The 12,866-nt window shown below is 36.7% G+C and overlaps 1 protein-coding gene across 1 annotated transcript in view; it reads right to left on the bottom strand.

The window, feature by feature from the left end:
- DACH2 (dachshund family transcription factor 2) overlaps positions 1–12,866 on the bottom strand; it is a 658,986-nt gene that overhangs the window by 6,145 nt on the left and 639,975 nt on the right. The gene's annotated exons all lie outside the window — the stretch shown is intronic.

Below are 12,866 nucleotides of genomic sequence, written 5' to 3'. Positions count from 1 at the left end.
TATGCTAACACATATATATGGAATCTAAGAAAAAAAATGTCATGAAGAGATTAGTGGTAGGACGGGAGTAAAACACAGACCTACTGGAGCATGGACTTGAGGATATGGCTAGGGGGAAGGGTAAGCTGTGACGAAGTGAGAGAGTTGCATGGACATATATACACTACCAAATGTAAAATAGATAGCTAGTGGGAAGCAGCCGCATAGCACAGGGAGATCAGCTTTGTGTTCTGTGACCACCAAGAGGGGTGGGATAGGGAGGGTGGGAAGGAGGGAGACGCAGGAGGGAAGAGATATGGGAACATATGTATATGTATAACTGATTCACTTTGTTGTAGAGCAGAAACTAACACACCATTGTAAAACAGTTATACTCCAATAAAGATGTTAAAAAAATAATTAATTATTTTTAAAAAAGAAAAAAAAATCTACAAACAATAAATGCTGGAGAGGGTGTTGAGAAAAGGGAACACTTCTGCAATGTTGGTGAGAATGTAAATTGATACAGTCACCATGGAGAACAGTATGGAGGTTCCTTAAAAAACTAAAAATAGAACTACCATGTGACCCAGCAATCCCACTCCTGGGCATATACCCTGAGAAAACCATAATTCAAAAAGAGACATGTACCACAATTTTCATCGCAGCACTATTCACAATAGCCAGGACATGGCAGCAATCTAAATGTCCATCAACAGATGAATGGATAAAGAAATGTGACACATGTATACAGTGGAATATTACTGTGCCAGAAAAAAGAACGAAATTGAGGTATTTGTAATGAGGTGGATGGACGTAGAGTCTGTCATACAGAGTGAGGTAAGTCAGAAAGAAAAAAACAAATACCGTATGATAAGGCATATATATGGAATCTAAAAAAACACTACTGATGAACCTAGTGGCAGGGCAAGAATAAAGACACAGATGTAGGCAACATACTTGAGGACACAGGGGGAGAAGTGGAAGCTGGGATGAAATAAGAGAGTAGCACTGATATATATACACTACCAAATGTAAAATGGATGGGTAGTGGAAAGCTGCTTCATAGAACAGGGAGATCAGCTCACTGGTTTGTGATGACCTATAGGGGTGGTTTAGGGAGGGTGGGAGGGAGGCTCAAGAGGGAGGGGATATGAGGATATATGTATACATATAGCTGATTCATTTTGTTGTACAGCAGAATCTAACACAACATTGTAAAGCACTTATACTCCAATAAAGATGAAAATAAAAAAGTTGTATGGAAGAAAAAGAAAAAACATGGTATGTATTTTAAAACTTACAGTGTCAAGGGTCTATTTCTTTGAGATGTTACCAGTTTTTAGGGCAAATATCTATCTCTTTAAATATATGCACATATCATCAGACTCTGTCTCTCTCCATATATTTATATTTGAATCTATCTCTACATTTTAAAGAGAATAATTTCAACAATGATTATGTTAAGCAATCTGTAAAGGCACAACATTTCTTTCATAAACGGAAACGGTAATGAAGAGGTAAAAACAATTATAACTCAACTCTCAAGGCCTTATGTCTTAACTAGAAACTTTAACTGCCCTAATGTATGATTGTTACTATTCTCTGAAACCTTGAAATCTGTGATAATTTCTCAAACAGAATTACTGGGCTCCAGCAATATATTGTTTCATTGCAGGGCTCTAAGGAGACCGACCTTCACATTCTTCCTAAATCAGTTGTAAAAATTTAAGATAATGATATTAGGACAATAGAAAAATATTCAAGGAACATTAAACAAAATTATAAATTGTGTGACATTTAAAAAATCTTAAAATTATTCAAATACAATTAAAATATTTTGATTGCACTAAAGTGAATATGATGCTACTTTGAGTTTCAGTTGTATTTATCTCACAGTTCAATGTCTTTTCATATAAATGACCTTCAGCCACTTGAAGAGAGTCATTTACTCATCTAAATTTATGTTCATTTAAGACAAAAATTCAGAGGACTAAAGGTAATAACAAGATGGAAATCTTGGAATAAAGACCCCGAGAATGTATGGTTTCTGTTATTTTTGATAAAAGTCTATTAAATAAGGTTAAGCAAAAAGAGATTTTACTATCATAATTATACTTAATTATCATCATTCAAATAAAGCATTTAATAAATTATTTAAATCAAACACATAGATTTATTCAAATTAATGTATAGCAATGCCCTTGATAAGACAAAATTTTGTTTCCAGTAAAATTATTTATTCAAAAACATATCATATGCTGATTCCCTTGAAATTTATGATTCCATATATTATAAACAATGCCACAGAATATTACATTAAAAATTATATAAAAATAATAGCTGTAATTTATTTAGGACCTACCATGTACTGAACATTTTTCTAGGACTATATCTCCTTTAAAACTTTCAACAACTCAGCAAGGAAGATATTGTTATCTCCATTTTATAGATGAGGAAATTGAGTCCTTGAGAGGTCAAGAAATTTATTCAAGATCCCAGAACTAGTAGTTCTCATAGCTTGAGGGCCAAAGATCATATAGGTAATTGTTTCAAAGCCTGGGGACCATATAGTTGGTCAAGAACCAAGACAGATGAGCTCCAAGCTCTCTTGTAGCTCTATCATTCTTTGATTCTAAGTGTTTAAGCTGCAAAGAATATTATAACATATGTTTAATTCAAATAACACATTCTGGCTAGGAACAAAAAGGTAGTTAGAAGGAATATATAAGTGTAAAACATTTTTCTTTTCAATCATATGACTTTAGATAAAGAGTTCACCCTTTGTCCTAAAAAGTAGGTTTACTGGGTGTGAGATATTTAGGCAACTAGAAAGGAATTTAAGTGATCATGCAGTCAACTATTGTAATAGATGATGATGCTGAGATTCATAGAGATGAAGCAGATAGTTTCTCTAAATCAATGATGATAACAGAGTAGTTTCTTTTCATTATGCTAGTCATAAGATGTAAAATGTTAAAAACAGTGCTTAGCACATAGCAGACAATTAATAAGCATTAGCTAGTGATGGTAGCAGTAGTAGTAGTAGTAGTGATGATAGTAGTAATAGTGACAGTAATGACAGTAGTAGTAATGATGATAGAATATTAGTAGTGGTATAATTATTATATCATAATAATTGCTAAATTTATTAAATATAAATGCTTCATAGTAAGTCTGATAATAGATACAATATTACATCTACAATGTCTAAGACTTTTTAAAAGACAAGAGTTATGATACCAATTATAAAGACAGAACTGAAGACTCTATAAGAAGTTAGTAAATAGAAATCGGTATGAGTAGATCCCTAAAAGTTAGAAGCCAATTTTACTATATGTAGTAGATTTTCCTAAGTCAATTTGTGAATGTTATTATATTTAACATATTTGGTACTTTAGTATAAATAATTTCCATACTAAAGAAATGTGCTTTTATGACTCCTAATCATAATAATATATATTGCATCCCAAATATCAGAAATAAACTAATTTCTCCAAACTTTAAAAAGACAATTTAGCTTTTGTTTAGTAGTATTTAATGACTTTGGCAAGATAAGAAGAGGTTTAATTATTTTTAAATGTAATGACTGAATTTCCATTTTGAACTGAACTAATAATTCTTAGGTCTTAAGGAAAATATACAGTAAAATTTCAACTTCTTGATGCAAATTTCAGAATATAATATGCTTTATTGGAATAATATAAGTTAGTGGATTTCATTCGACTGCAGTAATTCTTCCTAGTTTAGGGAGGCATTATCTGGGTTGTGAATTTTCTCTTCCTTTTTGCCTCTCATTCCCATTCTTTAACTCTTTGAATTTTGCTTTGTGATCATTCTATAGAAGAATAAGCAAAGAATAGAAAGAAGGTGAAAAGCACAATAGCCACTTTTGCTACTGTTTTGTATTTTATGGTAAATATAAGGAAGAGGTAAAAATTATTGGTTAAAGTTTTGAATTTTCTCTGATTTTGATACAAGCTAGTCTCATTATCCATATCTATAGATTATCAAATGCCTACCCATTGTTAGAAACTTATTTCTATTTCTGAACAATATTTTCCATTCTCTCACTTTTGTCTCCATCCATACTTATGCTACCCTATTCAGCCCTCATCACCACGGCCTAGATGAGGGCAATCCCCTTTTACATAGTTTCCTTGTTTGCAGTCTTACTCCAAGTCCCGTCTAATCTATTCCCAACACCAGAGTGGTCTATCTGCTTGAAAGCAGACCAGATCACTCCAATGCTTATCTTTTAATACTTCCCATAACCTACAGGACAAAGTCTAAGCTAATCTTTTACATGATTAAAAATGGACTTTATGGGTGGACCTTCAAGATGGCAGAAGAGTAAGACGTGGAGATCACCTTCCTCCCCAAACATACATGAGAAATACATGTACATGTGGAACAACTCCTACAGAACACCTACTGAATGCTGGCAGAAGACCTCAGACTTCCCAAAAGGCAAGAAACTCCCCACGTACCTGGGTAGGCAAAAGAAAAAACAGAGACAAAAGAATAAAGATGGGACCTGCACCACTGGGAGGGATCTGTGAAGGAGGAAAAGGTTCCACACACTAGGAAGCCCCTTCACTGGTGGAGAAGAGGGGTGGTGGGGGGGAAGCTTCGGAGCCACAGAGGAGAGTGCAGCAAGAGGGGAGCAGAGGGAAAAGCGGAGAGACTCCCGCACAGAGGATTGTGCCGAACAGCAATCACCAGCCTGAGAAGCTTGTCTGCTCACCTGCCGGCCAGGATGGGTGGGGGATGGGAGCTGAGGCTCGGGCTTCAGAGTTCAGATCCCAGGGAGAGGACTGCAGTTGGCTGTGTGAACTAAGCCTGAAGGGGGCTAGTGTGCCACAGCTAGCCAGGATGGAGTCCAGGAAAAAGTCTGGAACTGCTTAAGAGGGAAGAGACCTTTGTTTCCAGGTACGCAAGGAGAGGGGATTCAGAGCACTGCCTAAAGAAGCTCCAGAGATGGGCCCGAGTTGTGGCTATCAGCATGGACAACAGAGATGAGCATGAAACACTAAGGCTGCTGCTGTAGCCACCAAGAAGCCTGTGTGCAAGCACAGGTCACCCTCCATACCACCCCTCCCAGGAGCCTGTGTATCCTGCCACTGCCAGGGTCCCTTGATCCAGGGACAACTTCCCCGGGAGAACACACAGTGTGGCTCAGGCTGCTGCAACGTCACACTGGCCTCTGCCACTGTAGGCTCGCCCCACATTCTGTACTCCTTCCTCCCCCTGGCCTGAGTGAACCAGAGATCCCTAATCAGCTGCTCCTTTAAAATCATCCTTATTGAGCAAAAAACAGATGCCCTCAGGTGACTGACACACAGAGGTGGGGCCAAATACAAATCTGAACCCCAGGAGATGTGTGAACAAAGAAGACAAGGGAAATATCTCCCAGCAGCCTCAGGAGCAGTGGATTAAACCTCCACAATCAACTTGATGTACCCTGCATCAGTGGAATACCTGAATAGAGAAAGAATCATCCCAAAATTTAGGCAGTGGATTTTGGGAGCAATGATATATATATATTGTTTTCCTCTTTCTCTTTTTGTGAGTGTGTATGTGCATGCTTCTTTGTGTGATTTTGCCTGTATAGCTTTGCTTTTACCATTTGTCCTAGCAATCTATCTGTCCTTTTTTTTGTTTGTTTTATTTTGTTTTTAGTATAGTTTTTAGTGCTTTTTATCAACAGTGGCTTTGCTTTTTGGTTTGTCTGCTCCTTTCTTTCTTATTTTTTTCTCTTTTTATTACTTTTTAATTTTTTATTTTATTTTACTTTTTTCTTTCTTTCTTTCTTTTTTCCTAACTTTTCTTCTGAGCCATGTGGCTGACAGGGTCTTGGTGCTCTACGCACAAATGGAGAGCCAAGTTCAGGACATTGGTCCACCAGAGACCTCCTACCTCCACATAATATCAAATGGCAAAAGCTCTCCCAGAGATCTCCATCTCAATGCTAAGACCCAGCTCCACTCAATGACCAGCAAGCTACAGTGCAGGATACCCTATGCCAAACAACTAGCAAGACAGGAACACAAACCCATCCATTAGCAGAGAGGCTGCCTAAAATCATAATAAGGACACAGATACCCCAAAACACACCACTGGATGCAGTCCTGTCCACCAGAAAGACAAGATCCAGCTTCATCCACCAGAAAACAGGCACTAAGCCCCTCCACCAGGAAACCTACACAACCCACTGAACCAACATTAGCCACTGGGGGCAGACACCATCCTTCCTCCCCCTGGCCTGAGTGAACCAGAGCTCCCTAATCAGCTGCTCCTTTAAAATCATCCTTATTGAGCAAAAAACAGATGCCCTCAGGTGACTGACACACAGAGGTGGGGCCAAATACAAATCTGAACCCCAGGAGATGTGTGAACAAAGAAGACAAGGGAAATATCTCCCAGCAGCCTCAGGAGCAGTGGATTAAACCTCCACAATCAACTTGATGTACCCTGCATCAGTGGAATACCTGAATAGAGAAAGAATCATCCCAAAATTTAGGCAGTGGATTTTGGGAGCAATGATATATATATATTGTTTACCTCTTTCTCTTTTTGTGAGTGTGTATGTGCATGCTTCTTTGTGTGATTTTGCCTGTATAGCTTTGCTTTTACCATTTGTCCTAGCAATCTATCTGTCCTTTTTTTTGTTTGTTTTATTTTGTTTTTAGTATAGTTTTTAGTGCTTTTTATCAACAGTGGCTTTGCTTTTTGGTTTGTCTGCTCCTTTCTTTCTTATTTTTTTCTCTTTTTATTACTTTTTAATTTTTTATTTTATTTTACTTTTTTCTTTCTTTCTTTCTTTTTTCCTAACTTTTCTTCTGAGCCATGTGGCTGACAGGGTCTTGGTGCTCTACGCACAAATGGAGAGCCAAGTTCAGGACATTGGTCCACCAGAGACCTCCTACCTCCACATAATATCAAATGGCAAAAGCTCTCCCAGAGATCTCCATCTCAATGCTAAGACCCAGCTCCACTCAATGACCAGCAAGCTACAGTGCAGGATACCCTATGCCAAACAACTAGCAAGACAGGAACACAAACCCATCCATTAGCAGAGAGGCTGCCTAAAATCATAATAAGGACACAGATACCCCAAAACACACCACTGGATGCAGTCCTGTCCACCAGAAAGACAAGATCCAGCTTCATCCACCAGAAAACAGGCACTAAGCCCCTCCACCAGGAAACCTACACAACCCACTGAACCAACATTAGCCACTGGGGGCAGACACCAAAAACAATGGGAACTACAAACCTGCAGCCAGTGAAAAGAAGATCCCAAACACAGTAAGTTAAGCAAAATGAGAAGACATAGAAACACACAGCTGATGAAGGAGTAAGGCAAAAACCCACCAGAACAAACAAATGAAGAGGAAATAGGCAGTCTACTAGGAAAAGAACTCAGAGTAATGATAGTAAAGATGATCAAAGTCTTGGAAATAGAATGGAGACAATAAAAGAAACGTTTAACAAGGACCTAGAAGAACTAAAGAGCAAACAATGATGAACAACACACTAAATTAAATTTAAAATTCTCTAGAAGAAATCAATAGAAGAAGAATTGAGGCAGAAGAACGGATAAGCAACCTGTAAGATAAAATATTGGAAATAACTACTGCAGAGCAGAATAAATAAAAAAGAATGAAAAGAATTGAAAACAGTCTCAAAGACATCTGGGACAACGTTACATGCACCAACATTTGAATTACACGGGTCCCAGAAGAAGAAGAGAAAAACAAAGGAACTGAGAAAATATTTAAAGAGATTATAGATTAAAACTTTCCTAATATGGGATGGAAATAGTCAATCAAGTCCAGGAAGCACAGAGAGTTTCATACAGGATAAGTCCAAGGAGAAACATGCCAAGAAACATATTAATCAAACTACCAAAAATTAAATACAAGGAAAAATATTAAAAGCAGCAAGGGAAAAAAAAAACAAATAACATACAAGGAAATCTCGATAAGGTTAAGAGCTGATCTTTCATCAGAAAGTCTGCAAGCCAAAAGGGAGTGGAAGGACATATTTAAAGTGAAGAAAGGGAAAAACCTGCAACCAAGATTACTCTACCCAGCAAGTATCATATTCAGATTTGATGGAGAAATTAAAACATTTACAGACAAGCAAAAGCTAAGAGAATACAGCACTACCAAATCATCTTTACAAGAAAAGTTAAAGGAACTTTTCTAGGCAGGAAACAGAAGAGAAGGAAAAGACCTACAATAACAAACCCCAAACAATTGAGAAAATGGTAATAGGAACATACATATCAAGAATTACCTTAAATGTAAATGGATTAAATGCTCTAACCAAAAGACATAGACTGGGTGAATGGATACCAAAAAAAAAGACCCGTGTATATGCTGTCTACAACAGGCCCATTCAGACCTAGGGACAAATACAGACTGAACGTGAGGGGATGGAAAAAGATATACCATGCAAATGGAAATCAAAGGAAAGCTGGGGTAGCAATTCTCATATCAGACAAAATAAAATTTAAAATAAAGATTATTACAAGAGACAATGAAGGACACTACATAATGATCAAGGGATCAGTCCAAGAAGATATAACAATTGTAAATATTTATGCACCCAACAAACGAGCACCTCAATACATAAGGTAAATGCTAACAGCCATAAAAGGGGAGATTATAGATTAAAACTTTCCTAATATGGGATGGAAATAGTCAATCAAGTCCAGGAAGCACAGAGAGTTTCATACAGGATAAGTCCAAGGAGAAACATGCCAAGAAACATATTAATCAAACTACCAAAAATTAAATACAAGGAAAAATATTAAAAGCAGCAAGGGAAAAAAAAAACAAATAACATACAAGGAAATCTCGATAAGGTTAAGAGCTGATCTTTCATCAGAAAGTCTGCAAGCCAAAAGGGAGTGGAAGGACATATTTAAAGTGAAGAAAGGGAAAAACCTGCAACCAAGATTACTCTACCCAGCAAGTATCATATTCAGATTTGATGGAGAAATTAAAACATTTACAGACAAGCAAAAGCTAAGAGAATACAGCACTACCAAATCATCTTTACAAGAAAAGTAATAAAGATTATTACAAGAGACAATGAAGGACACTACATAATGATCAAGGGATCAGTCCAAGAAGATATAACAATTGTAAATATTTATGCACCCAACAAACGAGCACCTCAATACATAAGGTAAATGCTAACAGCCATAAAAGGGGAAATAGACAGTAACACAGTCATAGTAGGGGACTTTAACACCCCACTTTCACCAATGGACATATCATACAAATGAAAATAAAAAAAGAAACACAAGCTTTAATTTATACATTAAAGCAGATGGACTTAATTGATATATATAGGACAGTCCAACCAAAAACAACAGAATACACTTTCGTCTCATGGGCTCATGGTACATTCTCCAGGAGAGATCATATCTTGGGTCACAAATCATGCCTTGGTAAATTTAAGAAAATTGAAATCATATCCAGTATCTTTTCTGACTGCAATGCTATGAGACTAGATATCAATTACAGGAAAAAAATCTGTAAAAAATACAAACACATGGAGGTTAAACAATACATGACTTAATAGCCAAGAGATCACTGAAGAAATTAAATAGGAAATCAAAAAATACCTAGAAACAAATGACAATGAAAACACTATGATCCAAAATCTATGGGATGTAGCAAAAGCAGTTCTAAGAGGGAAGTTTATATTAATACAATCCTACCCTCAAGAAACAAGAAACATCTGAAATAAACAACCTAACCTTACACCTAAAGCAATTAGAGAAAGAAGATCAAAAAAATCTCCAAACGTAGCAGAAGGAAAGAAATCATAAAGATCAGATCAGAAATAAATGAAAAAGAAATGAAGGAAACAATAGCAAAGATCAATACAACTAAAAGCTGGGTATTTGAGAAGACAAAAAAAATTGTAAACCATTAGCCAGACTCATCAAGAAAAAAGGGAGAAGGCTCAAATCAATAGAATTAGAAATGACAAAGGAGAAGTAACAACTGACACTGCACAAATACAAAGGATCATGAGAGATCACTATAAGCAACTATATGCCAATAAAATGGACAACCTGGAAGAAATTGACACATTCTTAGAAAAGCACAACCTTCCAAGACTGAAAATGGAAAATGAAAAAGAAATGAAGGAAACAATAGCAAAGATCAATACAACTAAAAGCTGGGTATTTGAGAAGACAAAAAAAATTGAAAATGGAAGAAATAGAAAATATAAACAGACCAATCACAAGCACTGAAATTGGGACTGTGATAAAAATCTTCCAACAAAAAAAAGCCCAGGACCAGATGGCTTCACGGGCGCATTCTATCAAAAATACAGAGAAGAGCTAACACCTATCCTTCTCAAACTCTTCCAAAATATAGCAGAGGGAAGAAAACTCCCAAACTCATTCTACAAGGCCACCATCACCCTGATACCAAAACCAGACAAAGAGGTCACAAAGAAAGAAAACTACAGGCCAATATCACTGATGAACATAGATGCAAAAATCCTCAGCAAAATACTAGCAAATAGAATCCAACAGCACATTAAAAGGATCATACACCATGATCAAGTGGGGTTTATCCCAGGAATGCAAGGATTCTTCAATATACGCACATCAGTCAATGTGATATACCACAGTAACAAATTGAAGGATAAAAGGCACATGATCATATCAATAGATGCAGAAAAAGCTTTCAACAAAATTCTACACCTATTTATGATAAAAACCCTCCAGAAAATAGGCATGGAGGGAACTTACCTCAACATAATAAAGGCCATAGGTGACAAACCCACAGCCAACATCATTCTAAATGGTGAAAAACTGAAACCATTCCCACGAAGATCAGGAAGAAAAGGTTACCCACTCTCAACACTATTATTCAACATACTTTTTGAAGTTTTAGCCACAGCAATCAGAGAAAAAAAAGAGATAAAGGGAATCCAAATTGTAAAAGAAGAAGTAAACCTGTCACTGTTTGCAGATGATATAATATTATACATAGAGAATCCTAAACACGCTACCCGAAAACTACTAGAGGTAATCAGTGAATTAGCTAAGGTAGCAGGATACAAAATTAATTCACAGAAATCTCTTGCATTCCTATACACTAATGATGAAAAATCTGAAAGAGAAATTAAGGAAACACTCCCATTTAATACTGCAACAAAAAGAATAAAATACCTAGGAATAAACCTACCTAAGGAGACAAAAACCTGTATGCAGAAAACTGTAAGACACTTATGCAAGAAATTAAAGATGATACAAACTGATAGAGAGATATACCATGTTCTTGTATTGGAAGAATCAACATTGTAAAAATGTGTATACTACCCAAAGCAATCTACAGGTTCAACGCAATCCCTGTGAAGCTACTAATGGCATTTTTTACAGAACTAGAAAAAAAATTTCAATTTGTATGGAAACACAAAAGACCCCGAATAGCCAAAGCAATCTTGAGAAAAAATATGGTGCTGGAGAAATCAGGCTCCCTGATTTCAGACTATACTACAAAGCTGCAGTAATCAAGACAGTATGTACTGGCACAAAAACAGAAATATAGACCAATGGAACAGGATAGAAAGCCCAGACATAAATCCACACACGTATGGCCACCTTATTTTAGATAAAGGAGGCAAGAATGTACAATGGAGAAAAGAGAGCCTCTTCAATAAGTGGTCCTGGGAAAACTGGACAGCTACATGTAAAAGAATGAAATTAGAACACTCCCTAACACCATACACAAAAAGAAACTCAAAATGGATTAAAGACCTAAATGTAAGGCCAGACACTGTAAAACTCTTAGGGGAAAACATAGGCAGAACACACTATGACATAAAGCACAGCAAGATCCTTTTTGACCCACCCCCTAGAGAAACAGAAATAAAACCAAAAATAAACAAATGGGACATAATGAAACTTCCAAGCTTTTGCAGAGCAGAGGAAACCATAAACACGATGAAAAGACAACCCTCAGAATGGAGAAAATATTTGAAAAAGATGCAACTGACAAAGGATTAATCTCCAAAATTTACAAGCAGCTCATGCAGCTCAATATCAGAAAAACAAACAACCCAATCCAAAAATGGGCAGAAGACCTCAATAGACATTTCTCCATAGATATACATATTGCCAACAAACACATGAAAGGATGCTCAGCATCACTAATCATTAGAGAAATGCAAATCAAACTATAATGAGGTATCACCTCACACCAGTCAGAATGGCCATCATCAAAAATCTACAAACAATAATTGCTGGAGGGGGTGTGGAGAAAAGGGAACCCTCTTGCACTGTTGGTTGGAATGTAAATTGATACAGCCACTATGGAGAACAGTATGGAGGTTCCTTAAAAAACTAAATATAGAACTTCCATACGACCCAGCAATCCCACTACTGGGCATATACCCTGCGAAAACCATAATTTTAAAAGAGTCATGTACCACAATGTTCATTGCAGCTCTATTTACAATAACCAGGACATGGAAGCAACTGAAGTGTTCATTGACAGATGAATGGATAAAGAAGATGTGGCACATATATACAATGGAATATTACTCTGCCATCAAAGGAAACAAAATTGGGTTATTTGTAAAGAGGTGGATGGACCTAGAGTCTGTCATACAGAGTGAAGTAAGTCAGAAAGAGAAAAACAAATACCATATGCTAACACATATATATGGAATCTAAACTAAAAAAAAAAAAAAGGTTCTGAAGAACCTAGGTGCAGGACTGGAATACAGATGCAGACGTAGAGCATGGACTTGATGACACGGTGAGGGGGAAGTGTAAGCTGGGACAAAGTGAGAGAGTGGCACTGACTTATATATACTACCAAAAGTAAAATAGGTAGCTAGTG

This window comes from Physeter macrocephalus, chromosome 21 (assembly GCF_002837175.3).
Source record: "Physeter macrocephalus isolate SW-GA chromosome 21, ASM283717v5, whole genome shotgun sequence".
Lineage (NCBI taxonomy): Eukaryota > Metazoa > Chordata > Mammalia > Artiodactyla > Physeteridae > Physeter > Physeter macrocephalus.
The sequence above is the reverse complement of the archived record's forward strand: the minus strand, read 5'-3'. Positions and strand labels throughout refer to the sequence as shown.